The following is a 16,055-nucleotide window of genomic DNA, read 5'->3' as shown; positions in this document are numbered from 1 at the left end:
GGGTCAGCACGCAAACACCCCAGTTCCCTGGGGTTGTAGGAAATGGGAGATAGCTGGGAAAAATACCTCTTTGTGTCCAAACCTTCTACGATTCGCTGAAGATGTGGAGATTCAGTTCCCATCAACAAGCAAAATGATTATTGTAAGATATCCAGACGCAGGATACCTGGAAGCATGGGAGCATTTTGCTATCCCTTTATTTTTTAATTTATTTTTTTGTTCTTTCCTTCCCCCCTTCCCTTCCTTCCCCCCTTCCCTTCCTTCCCCCCTTCCCTTCCTTCCCCCCTTCCCTTCCTTCCCCCCTTCCCTTCCTTCCCCCCTTCCCTTCCTTCCCCCCTTCCCTTCCTTCCCCCCTTCCCTTCCTTCCCCCCTTCCCTTCCTTCCCCCCTTCCCTTCCTTCCCCCCTTCCTTCCTTCCTTCCCTCCTCCCCCCCCCTTCCTTCTTTCCTTCCCCCCTCCTCTTCCTTCCTTCCTTCCCTCCCCCCCTCCTCTTCCTTCCTTCCTTCCCTCCTCCCCCCCTTCCTTCCCTCCTCCCCCCCTTCCTCCCCCCCTTCCTTCCTTCCTCCCCCCCTTCCTTCCTTCCTCTCCCCCTTCCTTCCTTCCTCCCCCCCTTCCTTCCTTCCTCCCCCCCTTCCTTCCTTCCTCCCCCCCTTCCTTCCTCCCTCCCCCCCTTCCTTCCTCCCTCCCCCCCTTCCTTCCTCCCTCCCCCCCTTCCTTCCTCCCTCCCCCCCTTCCTTCCTCCCTCCCCCCCTTCCTTCCTCCCTCCCCCCCTTCCTTCCTCCCTCCCCCCCTTCCTTCCTCCCTCCCCCCCTTCCTTCCTCCCTCCCCCCCTTCCTTCCTCCCTCCCCCCCTTCCTTCCTCCCTCCCCCCCTTCCTTCCTCCCTCCCCCCCTTCCTTCCTCCCTCCCCCCCTTCCTTCCTTCCTCCCTCCCCCCCTTCCTTCCTTCCTCCCTCCCCCCCTTCCTTCCTTCCTCCCTCCCCCCCTTCCTTCCTTCCTCCCTCCCCCCCTTCCTTCCTTCCTCCCTCCCCCCCTTCCTTCCTTCCTCCCTCCCCCCCTTCCTTCCTTCCTCCCTCCCCCCCTTCCTTCCTTCCTTCCCTCTCCCCCTCCTCTTCCTTCCTCCCTTCCCCCTCCTCTTCCTTCCTCCCTTCCCCCTTCCCTCCTCCCCCCCTTCCCTCCTCCCCCCCTTCCCCCCCTCTTCCTTCCTTCCTTCCCCCCCTCTTCCTTCCTTCCTTCCCTCCTCTTCCTTCCTTCCTTCCTCTTCGTTCCCCTTGGTGGTCTGTTAAAGCTGCTCAGGGGTATGAAGTGTGTGAGCATCTCAGTCATACCCTGGCTTTTGTACAGCCCGATCATGGATTTCCAGCCTTAACTCCACCAAAGGTTAATGATTTATTCAGGCTTTATCTTCCAAAATCTTGGTCTAAATCTAGGAGGTGGTAGAAAATAGGCAGTGTGCCTTCTGGGGACTATCTGCTACTGCAATAGTCGCTATATTGTTTCAGAAACACAAAATGCCTGGGTGCTCTTGGCAGGGCTTTGGTGAAGATATAGAGGTGATTAAAACTGGCAGAAGACTTAAAAAAAGGATATAGCAAAGTTTAATTTAGGCAGACGTGTTCTGTCTGATGTTAGTGGAGGAGAACTAGAAATAGTGCTAATAACAGGGGAGTTACTGTTCTGAGATACAGATGCAAAGCTCAGCCTTGTGCCTAAACTGGAGTGGGTCATGATGGATACAGAGAATGAAATTACAGTGGTCCCAGTTTAGCTGTTTCCCTGGAGTTTATGGGGCATTTGAGGGATCTGATGGAGCCGTGCTAAGGGCCGCAATGCACACGGCTGCTTGGATGAGCGATGAAACGGTTCTTCATGCTCCCCAGCTCTGAAGCGAACATTCATAAACCAGCACAAGCAAGCGGGTGAATGAAACCCATTGAAAGCTGGCACAGAAACCAGGGGCTGCGCTGAAGATACTGTTAAATAGCGACGTGTTTCATGCCTGGCCAATTAAGAAGTGTCTGAAGACATGTGAAAATTCAAATCTATTTTTACACAGTGCACAAGGGCAGAGTCACAGCACTTAAAAGCCCCAAAAGGAACAAATGTCATTGAGTCAACCCAAAAGACAAAACCGGGATTTGCTATCAGCAGAACTCATGGTGCTGAATGGTTTTGTGTATGATGTCAAAAGATTACATGAAAGAATTAACATTAATTAATTAATAATAACTATTAATAGGTGGCTCCTGATCCTTCAGGATTACATGACTTAACTTTGTGTGAGATACCAGAGCACTTACCTGGACTGTTGTGGTTAATCGCTGCTCCTAAGCCTGACTTAAATATCCCACGTCAGTGCTCAAACCCTCAGCAGGGGGAGCATATGATGCTTGGCCACAGGGAGGAATCCTCCCGAGGAGAAAAAATAAGTGTCTTTCACAATAAATTACCTGGCTTTCGCATGGTTAACATCAATTATTTCTTTAATCCTTCAGTCCGTGTGGGAGTCTTAAAATGCTTTAGTGTTTATTTCATGACTTACATCATGTTATGAGTTATTTTAACAATGGTTTTATGTACAACGTTTCCAGGCCATTTGAAATAACTCTATTTTATATGTGCACATAGTCAGGTAGGTATCACTTCTACAGATACTGATGGGAGTGAGTTGGAATAAATTGATTCCTAAAAGCCCTTCTCAATTAGACGTTTTGACCTCACGGTCTCCCTACAGAAACACAAGGCTTTTGTGACCTTTATGAGACTTTCAGCCCTAATAATCCCAGTACTGTTGCAGGATTTCTTGCCTGTCCTTTTACAGTTTTCATCTTTGCAATGCCATCTCATGGCCTTGCTGCTCCTTTTGTCTTCAGTGAACTTTTGGTCTGTATCATCGTGATTGATTCATTGGGATGATCCACAACCCCTGGAAGCTCCAGCCAGATGAGTCTGTCCCTGTTATAATGGTATTTGGGGGAATAAACGTGCAAATATTTATCAATGTGTTATTAAATCCTATGTATCAGGCTAGAGCTTTTTGGTCTGAAGGATGATCTTTGAGCTGAGTCAGGACCTCAGTCCCAGGGTGTCCACCCTCTGTTAGCAACACTCGGTGCCTGTTCCATGCATTTAACCTTGTTTGCTCTCCTGAAAAGGTGATTTCTCTCTCATTTTGGGGGGTGAGGCTGGCTGCCATCTCTGGAGGAGCATTGCTGTGCTGCAGCTGGATTTCCAGCCACCCCAGGATGCTGTCAGTGATTAAACCCAGCCAGGTGCCCTTCCTTGCTCCAAGTGATGCCCCGGATTTAACTGGGGTTGCCAAATCTTCCTCCTCCGGTGGCCTTTCTGGCTCCTGTCCTCTCCATCCCAGCTCTGCGTGCTCAGCACAAGCTCTCTGCCTCCACACCCAGCCCTGACCAAGGGCTTACACCCAGCCCTGCCTTCAAATCCCCTCCGCGAGCAGCTCATCAGCCAGGGGCACCTTTGGTCCCTGGTCCCTCAAAGGCTTTCCCAGACCTCTGTGTTTATCACCTGTTCTGCTAAACCTTTTCTCTCTTTCCCGGTGCTTTCTTCAAGTCCTCCTTCTGCCTTTATCTGATGTATGGGATATACAGAGGTCTAAGGTCTACCCTCAATTTTTTTGACCTTGAGTCAGTGCTCCGTAATGCAATATTTTTCCTGTAAAACTCTAAAGAATCTTTGAAATGAATATTTATACTGTATTAACTCCGAGAGGAAAACATAGACCTCTCCAGGATGTCACGTAGGGAAATAATAAGCAATTAATTCAAGAATTAGGTCTGACTTTGCAGCCTTTCCAGTGAGCGAACAATGGTTGTATCAACAGAGCAACTCTTCAAAAATGAAATTATAGGTAGGAGCGTGTGTGTCACAGTGCTCAAAACCCAGGGGACAAAAATCTGGTTGGCTGTGTCGGAGAACTGCTTGAGAGCGCTTATGTTTTGTGGATGATATTCCCATGAACGTTGCAAGAGGGAAGAGCGTGGAGCAGGAAAGACCGGTGGTGCCCCTGCCCTGATTTGGTTTTGGGGAGCGGGGGGACAGGTTGTGTAGCTTCTCCCATCAGCAGGAGCATTCCTGGCTTTTATTAGCAGCTTTCAACTGGCAGCCAATGCTCATTTCATAGTAATGCTTTTCTGATGAACTGCTGCTTAGCCTGGTTTTGAATACTTTCTGCATGACTAATTAATGTGCTGAAATGAATTAAACTGTGATGTTAAACCTTAAGCTAGCATGTGCAAACAAACGGCTGAAAGTCACGGCTTTTATTCAATATTTTATCTAATCTTCGCATTCTCTGGGATGGGGTATTGCTCGTTATCTAGAAGCCACTCAACTGAGCTAAAATGTGATGTCATGCTTCCCTTAGTACATGTAGGTATTTATGTGCAGTCTGTTGGGAAACAGACTTGAATATAGGGAGATACACGTAATTACATTCTTTCAATGATAACAAACCCCACTTGAAATTGGCACGAGATGAAAACCCGCAGCCTCATACACGGAGTTTTGCTTGAGTAAAGCGTTCTGTAACATTACGCTGGGATAACGCACGGTGATTCATCGCCGGGGAGACACTCCCAGCCGGAGCAGGTAGGCAGAGCTCGCTCGCCGCTGACCCTCGTGAGCGGCCGCATCGGCCCCTCGGAGCGGAAAAGCCGCTGGGAACAAGGTAACCCCGCAGCCTTTGCATCTCACATGCGAACAGCGCTTGGCTCTGCGCTGCGGAGGAGGCGATTCCTCCCCCCTTCTGGCTGCTCGTTCCCCGTGCTTTTGAATTTACACTTTATCATCCATTTGTTTGGTTTTTTTCCTGAAACAGATGCGACTTGTGTAAGAAATTAAGAGCAACAACGTAATTTTTGATATGTATATATATGTTTGAAATAACCCAGCATCTAATTTTTAACGGAGCCCAAAAGAAGAGCCAGAGCTCGGCGCAACCTGTGCGTGGTGGTGATCCTAACCTTGCTTTTTCCCGGCAGAGGAGCGGCGCAGCGGGCAGGGTCGGTCCATGACCCGGCGGCGTGGCTGCCGCTGGCCCCGGCAGGGACGTCCCCAGCCCGCGGCCGGCGGGCGATGGCAGCGGGGCCGCGGTGACAGCGACGGGGACAGCGACGGGCTGCGCCGCCCCGGGGACACCGGCTCTGCTGAGCCCGCCATGGAAACCCCCTGAGCGACGGGACGGAAAACACTTGCTGCAAAGGTACACATCTCTGTATGTACTATATACAATCTTTTCTTTCTATCTTTTACACTTGTTTTATTTTAAAGTGATCTTTTTAGTTTAAAAGTCACTTGTGTCACATGTGCTTTGAAAAACAATCAGCGTGTTGTGCAAATTAGAAGCTAAATCTGGATGTTTTCAGTTTATTCAGCCATCAGGTGGATTATTTAAGCTCAATATATTGTTTAGCGGCTCCATCAAGGGAGCAGAACCGGACCTTGTACTTGCAAGGAGGGGGTCCCGTTTTTGGGGTGACAGCACCACGCCCCCCAGCCCCCCATGGTTCCCCCTCTACCGCAGACCCTTTTTACAATGTTTTTCTTCTTTTTTTGGGGGGGTTGTTATTTCTTAGGATGGGGGGAGCTGTTTGTGTGGCCACTTTTTGCTGTGAAGGTGATGGAGCGGGCAGGGGCGGTTCAGGGGCTGGTCCTGCCCCGCTCCCCACTGGGGTTATTTGGGTTTGGAAGGAGATCATAAGTCTAATTTTAATATATTTTTTTTGAGAGAGTCCACTTAGGAGAATTTAGTTCTTGACAAATTGTTTTGCAAGTGCAAGCAAATGAAATAATTATGTCTGCAAAAGAGAACAGCAGCGCTGCTGTAAAAGAGCTTCCCACTTTTCCTTGGTACTTAAACAAATTTCACTATGTAAAATATTAAATTAATTCTTAAACAAAATCGTGGTTGCAATTCTAGCCATCTTTGCTAAAATATGCTTTCTTTGTAGGAAATATTAAGTTTCTTAATTATAGTGTATGCTACGGCTAGTGTGATGGAAAACACCAAATTGTATCACTTGGCAATACAATAGGGAAGCTGTGTAGGTCCCTTATACATCCATATGATTTATCTTGTATTTTGGATAATGGATGTTGATATGCATAAAAAGCTGCCCAAATTGTGAGACTCCTTGCAGGAGTATCTGTTGTGTTTAATCCGCTACAGTCTTAGGTGGGTATGTGTTGATTTGTGGAGCATCAGGAGTCCAGGCTGCACACAAGGGCTGTGGTTTGTCTGTTTTATCTGTGTGAGATGTACTGTAAGGCTACGCCAGAGCAGAAAGCTGATGGTTATCACGGATTGTGAACTTCAATAGGCAAAATATATGTTAAAAAAATAAATTAAAGCTGCCTCAGAGAGCTTGTTCTGTGGAAACTAATGGTAAATAATACAGATCTCAGTATGAAGTGGGTGGAGATCCCCAGTGTGGCCATTAACATACCTTTAGCATGATCTTTGTTGCTTTTTAAATGGTTTTTCTTTGCTTTCATTGCTATGGAGAGCCTGTTTTGCACAGAGATAGGACTATCTCGCTGCATCAGAGCTCGGGGCCGCGCTGTCGGGAGCTCCTGCCCCGGCTCCGCATTTCAGACCTGAGGATACTGGATTTTCTGGCATGGAAACGTAGCGGTGCCATCCGTAAGGACAACTGGAAGGAAGATTTAGGTATTTCTGCTTTAGTGAGCGATGAACTTGCGGGATCCATGTGTTGGCAAAGAGGAGGTGTCAGGACAAGGTTTCTTCGCTAGATCCGCGTTTGCTGTGGAACAAGGTAAAAATAAATCATTGGTGAGGCGCTTACGCGTGGGCGATCACTGCAATAATAATAATAGTGATTTAGCTCATTAGTACTGCTCGGATAAAGTGATTCTCGGTGCTCAGCTGGTTAGTTAGGCGAACGCCAAGGACAGGCTTTTTCTTAGGCTTGTCCTCAGGTCTAACCCTGCTGCCTCTTGTAGGGCCCAGGGAGGGAATCTGACCCTTCGACTTTCCATTGGATTTTTTAGGGCAGTGCTGACATAAAAAAACATTTGAGAAGTCATCCTGGTGCTATTACAGTAGAAGAATTGTTCACCGTAAATCTAAAACTTTATTTATGCGTCAGTGATCCGCTTGTTTAATTATCTGGCATTCACGTGTCTGATCTTGAGACTGATTTCCTCTGACTCTCTGGTGTAAAAGGTAAAGTATAAGTTACGACGTAGTTTAGAAATAGAATAATTTGGTTTTTTTTCAGTTGTTTCTCATGAGTAGGACTGGGGCTTTCCAATGGAAACCTGAGTCTGAATCCCTTGATTTATCCAGGCTTCCCACTACCATTAGAAACTGGATTGATAGACAAGTACAGCGGTTTAAAGGAGTGCTAAAATAATTACTTCAAGATATTATTTAGCTGTGTATGAAGCTGAGCACAGTAAGCTATAACCCCCCTCCTTTTCTGGGCCCCCACTTCACACTGAATATCTGTCAAATTGATGTGATGGAACAGGCAGAACAACTCACAGGGGTCAAGTGATACAACGGCCCAACTCAAAGAGATTGAAGCATCTACCGGTGCGGCCGATGGTTTGGATTGAGAAAGCTCAGCGAGACATATTTCGTTCAAATGAAGTTATTTGCCTTGAAACCAAAGTCTTGTTTAAATCCTGGGGTGTGTGACATGGTGAGTGTGTAAAACATGGCGTATTTCGATTGCTGATGGGGATCTGTTGGCAAGAAGATATTTACTGCTTGAGAGCAGCACAAAGTGGGCAGGAAGGTCTGGTTCTTGGTATTTCTTTGGCTTTCTGAACAGATTTCTATGTTAGACAATACCCTCTAGTGATATCACTGGTGAGGAAGGACACAAACGTAAATATATTTGTGTTTATTTCGTCTTTTAAAAACAAATATTTTGGCTTCCATGATTTTTTGGGAGGACGGGTTAGTCTGAATCACGAGACTGCTTGCCTGTTGGAAACCCTTCTTTGTCTTATAAAGTGAATCATTCTCCATAGTTTCCCTTTTGGCCAGGTACTACTGGAGCTGTACCAGACCTCAGGTGCCCATTTTTCCCCAGTGAATTTACTGTGTTCTTTGCTGTGACCTACTCACAGAGAACCATCGTTCTTATCCCTCAGTTGCCATATGTTCGCAGCAATAATCATTTTCCATAAGCGCTGGTATTTAGCCTGTTGCGCATACGCGGTCATTTATTGTCTGTAATACAGTTTGTATAAAGCTGCTGTGGAAATGGCGAGGGTTTCACGGTAAACGCGTGTGTATTTCTGCAGGGCTGCTTCGTCACGGACCATATAGCGCTGTTAGCTTCTTAAACATTTTGTGACATTTTTCTACCGAATAAAATAGCGGTTTGTCGCTCGGTATGCGTTAAAATAGAGGCAAGGGCTCTACAAACGATGCTGCAGTTTGTGCGCCGCACAGCTCTGCGCCTACGTGCTCCCCGCTCCGGACCCTTCCTCGGTGCGGCGGGGCGTGATTTGGTCTGAACCCACAGTATTGCCATTGATGGGGCTGGCAGCAGCGAGGCTCTCGGAAGGGACGCTGCGGGTGCATTCGGCAGGAGCTGTGCCAGGGCTTCAATTTGCCCTGACACCCGGGAAGTTCTTCATGGAACCCTTGAAGTGAAATATTGGGATGTACGTAAGATGAGGACATAGAATACCCCGCGTGCTCCTCCACCGGTGGGTATTTCTGAGTAAGCTGTTGCAGGGGCTCCCCTTGCTGCTTTGTCCTTTATATCAACAGCTAAATATGCTGTATAAACTGCTAAATATGCTATAGAAACTGCTAAATATTCTATATAAACTATATAATATGATAGCAAGAGATGGGAGGAATAGAGTCAAATATAAGTTAAAGTTTTATTGTTGTCCTTTTTTTGTGTTCATATCATATAAAATTCCTTTAGCATTCTATTTAAATTCTGGGGGTTTTATCTGATCTTTCCTTCTTTTCCTATACATCTGCCTTTCCTTTAATAGAATTACATAAATTTCTGTCATCGAATTCTGCCTGTAAGTACTTTATATCAGTCAACCTACTGCTTTTGTGTGTATCCGCTTTCATCTCATTAGCTGTACAGACTAATTATGACTTGTAGGTAGTTAACTGACTCACTGTTGGGTGATTGCTTTGTATACTGAAGGTATTTGGCCAGCAAAATGTTGATGTAAATATTTCAGCATCAGGCAACTTACAGAATTACGGGGGTTTGCATTGACAGGGTTGTTTCCATACTAAGGGATATGCCATGCCAAAAATTAACAGACCAAATTATTGGGATTCAGAAATCTGTTTATAGTACAGTGAATAAAATGATTCTGCAAAACTGGAAGTCAGGCAAGTGGTATTTCCCCAATATTTTATATTCAGCAGTGCTGAAGGCTGCATACTCATGACCTTGCCTAATGTTGAGCTTGTTAGATGTGTCTGTGAAGTGCCCAAGGGCAATTTAAAAAACTCCTCAAAATTGTAGCTTTTTACGGGAACTTATACGAACTGCCACTGTCTTAGTGTTTGATTTATTATTATTATTTTTTTTATTATTTTCCGGTCCAAAATAGTTGGAAGTCGCTGCCTCCAGTCCCCATTCGCTTTCACTGCTATCGTTGCTTTATTCCTGCAGAGATTTTCAGGTTAAATCACTTTGCAGTGCAAGTCCGCGCTGTTTCCCAGCCCTGGTACTGAGGTGCAGTGGGGGTGATTCCAGGTTGTTGGCCTTTATTGCCACAATATTCACATTAGTGCCATGGAAATCAGTGGGTTTTTGTCTGGGTGCCTGAGGAGTTTCAGGAGTTTAATCAGCTGTAGGATGGATATTTTGAAGTAAACGTGACAAACAGACAGTCAAACCAAAATATTCTTCGCTTAAACCATTGGATTTCTCTTTGTCAGCCCCAAGCGTTCTTCTGCAGATTTCCACGTGTTTGCTGTTTCATATTGACGTGAGTGGCTTCACTTGGGTTACTTTTCAGATGTTATTTCTGAATAATTGAATAAAAACTAATTTGGGTAATTGCGTGTATAACCAGCTTCCCAAAATAGCGCTGCTGTGAGTGGAAACAATAGCTCTTGTCTCCAGAATAATGGAAGCCCTTGATAAAACCTCAGCATCTTAAGATATCTCTCTGCGCATCTGTTGCTAAAGTCATACGGTCTCGTTGGCTTCAACCAACCAAAAATGCCAAGAAGCAGCAGTTTAATTTCAACTTGAATTTCAATATCCTAACTAAACTTGAGCCTTTTGACCCGGCACTTGCTTCTTGGGCGAGTGCGTGCGCTTTATTTGGACGCAGTGAGCAGAAACAATATCCGATGGGGTGGCCACTGATATGTTGTGAGACGTTTAATTCTGTCTCGTGATACATTTAATTCTGTCTCGTGATGTGTTTAATTCTGCCTCGTGGATGTTGTCAGGGATGAAACACGTGGTGCTCGTGGTTGTTTTTGGCAAGGCTCCCCTAGATCACAGCGATGCTCGCTCGGGTTGAGTTGATTGGTAAAGCGTGTTTGGGCAGGATCATGGGTTTGGTGGTTCTCATGTGCACGTGCAGTTGATTTAGACTCGTAGATATTGTATAAATACCCATCTCAAATGACATTTCCTTGAGCGTTGCCACATAAGGTTTGTGGCATAATAAAATAGACGGTCCGAATTTTCATAAATGGGGCAAACCTTCAGATAAAGGTGGTTTTGACATGAGCAATAGTGGGTTTTCGTGACCAATTTGGCTAATGCTGTCATTGTGGTATTGTGTGCATTTAAATATTAATATATTCATCTATTATTCTATTCTATTTAATATAGTTAGAGATGTCCCTGCTCATTGCAGGGGGGTTGGACTAGATGACCTTTGAAGGTTCATTCCAACACAAACTATTCTATTATTCATTTAATGGAGTTTTAAGTTATTGTTACATATTTTATTTCTACTACATCTATTGAACTGTTTGTTTTTGTGGATGCTGAAGGGGAAGATATATCAAAAGCATTTGCAGACTTTTCAGGCCTTAAACATTTAACCAAAAGAGTTTGTTTGCCTGGAATCCTTGTGTTAATATAACAAGAGTCCAAAGCCAAACCAGCACAGGGCCGGACTTTGTAGAAACCCCAGCTGGTTTTAGAGTGCTCCGTTCAGACAAACACTGGGGTTAAACTGCCGAGGAAGCAGATGCCGGTCTGCGGATCTTAAGAGTTAATATCTCTTGAGATGGGTTCATTCTCTTAAAGAGCTTCCAGCCCCCAGCGGGATAAAAGGAGCTGGTGAGCGTGGTCAACATCTCCCATCGAGCGAGGGCTCGGGGTCCGTCTGTCTGTGTGGAGCCAACGGTGGCGTTGAACTTGAACCCCGAGCGCCAGCAGAGCGGCCGGGACTTCGGGTAGGTCTGTGTCGCTTCTGAACAAGCTCGTTTGGCGGATGATAATTGCGGGGCCTCGGAGCATCCACGGGACTCAACTGCAAGTCGTTTGGGAGTGAAAAATGTATTGATTCCTCCCAGCCCAGGAAATGACTAAATGTCCTTGTCTTCCTTGTTTTACCTCCTCTCTCTGCTCAATGATGTGTGTGCATGCACGTATATGTATGTGTGTGTATATAGATATTTATATTTGCTAGTCTTCAAGGATTGCAAAAAAAATCAAGCTGTTTTACCAGTATCAGGCAAGCTGCTGTGTAAGTATGAAAGTTTAATTGCTACTAAATTTTATTCAACAAGAGTTCAGCTTGCTTATGCCAAAATATACAGTACTTTATCATATAATACAGTTTCTTCTGGTTTAAAATTGTTGTTTAAAATTCTTATAATGATTTTCTTATTTTTTTGCCAGATAAAAGAGGCTTTAAACAGCTTCTGCGTCAGCACGCCTTGGTTCTAGATCTGATATTTCAGTGGCAAAAAGGAAAATACTTTGTCACTAGTTTTTGTCCTTATGAGTGTTTTCCTGCGGTACTGCTTTATTCAGCAAATTTCAGTTCAGGCAGTGAAGAGCGTCCTTAAACCAATGGGCTTTTACTCACTTAACAAAGGTGGAATTTTACATACGCTGTTTTCTCAGGGAAGAACATTTGGTGTTATCTAGTTTAGTGTTCAGACAACAAACTTCTTGCTCTCTGCAACCAACAGAATAAAACCCTTTGATTAAGACCCAGTTTGACAGCAAAGCAAGCACCAACACGCATTGCCCCTTGCAGACCGTGAGCTCCATGTCTGGTGAGGCTTGGTTTCTTACGGTCGTTTCTAATTTAATATTTTTCTATTATTTCGGCACTTAAAACTTTTCTCTCTTCCTTACTCTGTTGTGTTTAGGGGACTTTAGGGGTCTTGGGGCTCCTAGAATTTTTCTCTCTTTCTTGACCGGGTTTGGGGCATTTTTTTGTGTGTGTTATTTGTGTGTGTGTGTTTAATGAGGTACTAATGTAAGCCGCAGTATTTCCTTAACCGCGGCACTTGGAGGATGCTTCCAGCCTGTGTTCACTGATTCCTCAGCCTCTACGTCCGTGTCCAGCCTGGCCAAATGCCACCGATGGGTCTGAGCGTTGCTTTGGATGGAGACGGGAGCGGAAAGGCACATCGTGACATGGTCAAAGGAAGAAGGATGAAAAAGGGAGAGATGCGGTAGCATGGATTGCCACAGGTTGATTTATTTTGCCCGTCTCCAGTGACAGGGCTCAGCAATGGCGGGGTGGCCATTGAGTGACGTGGTGACAGCATTGACTAGTGGTGGGTTTTGAGGTGCAAAATCCTCATGTATGGAGCTGGGTGTCGTTTCTCTCACCTCAGGAGTTCTGATGTCATTAAAACTTTTTAGCACTTCTCATAATATGAAAATAATTATTTCCTAGCTGGATCTTAAATGCCTTTTAGTGGATTAGTTTGAATCACATCAACTAAGAGCTTGATCATCTGCCAGCCACTAGAGTAGGGCCAAAGCTTTGTAAATTAATGAGCTCAAGGTGATTAGTGCAGGTTTTGGTGCTTTGGTCCACGCACCAAACTGTTGCCGTGCAAGGTGTGTAGCGCTGTATGTCTGTCACTTTGTTTTCCTCTTCTAATTCTAATGCTGTGAGGCTGTTTGCCTGGCTTGGCAGTCAAAATAAATGTGAAGGGCTCTGTCCGCTGTGCCGGTGAATGAAAATTATATTGAAGGTCCAAAAATTAGGATCAACATTATAATTATTGCTTTGTTATCGAGACACTCATTGCTGCGATCATTCCGACTCCAAGTCTGATTCAAGACCTTTGCGTATTTAGTGGTTTGTATCTGGTATCTGTTCACAGGATGAGTCGTGGGAAGAAGTTTTAAGCCTTGCAGCTGCACTCCTGTGTTGCCACCATTAATAGAAAGTTGTTTTTGTACAAATATCTTGGTATATCTATTGTATAGGGCTGTGGAAAGCTACACAGAGCTTCTGTGGACACCAGCGTGTCTTACTGATTAACTGTTGACTGTGAGTCCAGGAGAGGAGCTGAGCTGCTGCTGGTACTGAACAGGGCAAGTTCTGCTGATGTCTTCAGCACACGTTATCTGTAGAATTTAAAAAACAATATAGCAGTTTTCTGTAAAATGAAGCTTTCTTTGTAAGCAGAACAGGCTCTTGCATTTCATAAGCTCTCAGATGGCTTCAGATGATGGAAAAATGGTGTGTTCTGGATGTCCAGATTCACTCTGGCCTTTGTCGTGCAGTGACGTTCTGGTGGATCTGGCAGCAGAGGTTCACGTTTCTGAGGCTCGTCCCACACCTGCCTGCCAGTTTGCACACAGCATCTTTCACACTGAAAACCATTCGATTTTTGTCCATTTTGATACAGAATACTTGATAGCTGCGTTTGTTGGTGCCAGCCTTTGTTCTTCACTCCGGTCGCTGTCTTTTCCAAGATCTTTACAATCCTCTTCTTTCCACAGATGTCTGACAGCAGTTTACGTTTGTTGGCTGTCATAAGCTTTCTTGAGGGAGGATTATTTTCAAGGTGATTTGTCTTGAAATGATTGCATGTGTTTTCAGAAGCCGCCAACGGCATCTGGCAGGGCCAGACCACCGGTTAGCGGTCTTAGCTGGATCTGTCTGAGCGCCATTCGTCCTCAGGAGTTTCAAGTAAGGCTTTAATATCCGCTTGTTCTTTTCAAATCCAATATACCTGCAGATGGGTGTCACTCAGGGCACCGTGTCTCAGAATAAGTTCCATTAAAATTCATTATTTGGCAGTGAGGCTGTAACCGTGGTCTCCATTGGGGCAGTGAGTCTCCTTGTACCTCTAAGTGTATTTATATCAGTCCTTAGTTGCCCCATCTCCTAGGGTTCAGGTCCATCTTGTCAAACTCACCAAACATGGGACATCCTTAGGGTTCATGCAGGTAAAATGCTGTTAAACCTGAGCAGCCATTGGCCTTGGTGTGGGTCGTAACATCTACTAAGCAGCTTCTCTTCAAATCTGACCCATAATTATACTCTTAATTGCAGTTGAAACACTTGGTGATGTGCAGCTGTCAGGACTCATTGGCAGTGGTGTTAAATTAAGATCCAAATGATTTTTTTTTATAATAATTCAAATAGTGACTCTTAATGGTTGGATTTGATGATCTTGAGGGCCTCTTCCAACCAAAATGATCCTATGATTCTCCTAACTTCAGTTGGGGTCTTGGGTTACATCTTGTACCCCATGACATGTTGTCCACGTTTGGTTCAGGAGCCAGCTGGGCAGGAACGGCCCGTGAGGGCAGATCCGAGCTGCTGTTTTGCTGCCTGCCCCATCCTGAAGTCTGTCTGTCTGTCTGCATGGACTCAAATATAGCTCCAGTATGTAAGAACCCACGCTGAGTTTTGTTCTATGCATATAGAAGCTGATAGTGTGATAAGATGCCTTGAGTTGGACACATATATTTCTATTAACCCTGGGGGCAGTGTTGTAAAAGTGCTCTTTTGTTTCCAGTTTAGCACAGGAAGCTCGTTTTGGCTCCATTTAATGTTTCTGCTCAAACCGGCGGGGAATCAGAAATTTAGCTACATGACATCATATCTCTGGCACAGCAGCGTGGCTCGGAGCTTCGCAGAAACCAAACCCTCCCGTCATAAATCAAAAATAGAACTAGCCGTGCAATTCTCTCATAACAAGGGACGGTTGGATGACACTTTTTTTTTGTATTTCTTCTGCTTAAAGAAGAAAGAGAGAGTTTTCTGAGCTGTTATAGGCATCTGGATACCGGAGTATAAGCAAGAAGGGGTGAAGTGCAGGGGTTTGTGCTCTGGGGACGGTCCCTGCCCCGTCCCTGCTGCTGGGGGCTGAAAACTCATCTGATCTCTGCGTTGGCTGATTTACGGCACAGTTGTAATCATGAGATCCCACGCGTTTCCACTTGGGCTAGAAAAATAATCAACCTGTGCTAGAAGATAAGAACAGATGGACATTTAGCTTGCAAGAGTTGTAGCTACTTTGTTGTTGGAGTAAAGTTGATTTGATTTTACTTTAGCTGAAGGAATATAAAGCAAAGACTTGAACCACTGATTATTTTGTTTTCTCAAGTGAATAATTTTCACTGCTCTAGCGCGCAAAGTTGTAGGTTTTTATAGTGGGTAAACCTGGAAGGAAAACGTCGCTGTGGAGGGGTGAGATTTGTTTTAGTTTATTTTTTATTCTTCTTTTGTCCTTTTTTTGGGCTTTTTTTTCCTGTTTCCTTTTCTCCTGCCCCCCAGCAGCACACAGAGCGCTAGGTGTCAGCTTGTTCCGAAGGAGCCAGCTCCGGTGCCCGTCTCTCTTGTAAACAAAGCTGTAGCAGAAAGAGCAGACACCCGATCAGACGTGGAAACCTGTTTCCTAATTAATTCCTGCTGCTTCTCACGCTGCTGTATAACTTTATAAGGAGTTCAGAGAGATACAGTTCCCCCGGTTTGGGAGGCTTGGTTACTGCCCGCCTTATCCTGCCGCATCTCAGCAGCCCTACATTTCTTCGGTTACCTGTTCCCTTCTCTGCAGAAAGGTATACTTTTATTTAAAAAGCGTTTATTGTATTGCATGGGGGTTTTGTACGCTGC

At 45.2% G+C, this 16,055-nt stretch overlaps 1 protein-coding gene across 8 annotated transcripts in view; it reads left to right on the top strand.

Moving 5' to 3' along the window:
* Positions 1 to 16,055, top strand: part of LYPD6 (LY6/PLAUR domain containing 6) — a 46,604-nt gene that overhangs the window by 6,883 nt on the left and 23,666 nt on the right. Inside the window, exons 1-2 of one of the 8 annotated variants that reach the window (XM_065070235.1) lie at positions 1,341 to 4,610; positions 5,003 to 5,223. The gene's annotated coding sequence lies outside the window, so the exon portion shown is untranslated. Of the gene's footprint in view, positions 1 to 1,340; positions 4,690 to 4,714; positions 5,236 to 5,293; positions 6,797 to 7,770; positions 8,709 to 12,399; positions 16,001 to 16,055 lie in introns of those variants that run through there. The other 7 variants (XM_065070234.1, XM_065070236.1, XM_065070233.1 and 4 more) reach the window with 7 other exon arrangements.

Source organism: Columba livia, chromosome 7 (assembly GCF_036013475.1).
Source record: "Columba livia isolate bColLiv1 breed racing homer chromosome 7, bColLiv1.pat.W.v2, whole genome shotgun sequence".
Lineage (NCBI taxonomy): Eukaryota > Metazoa > Chordata > Aves > Columbiformes > Columbidae > Columba > Columba livia.
This window is presented reverse-complemented; position numbering and strand designations above follow the sequence as displayed.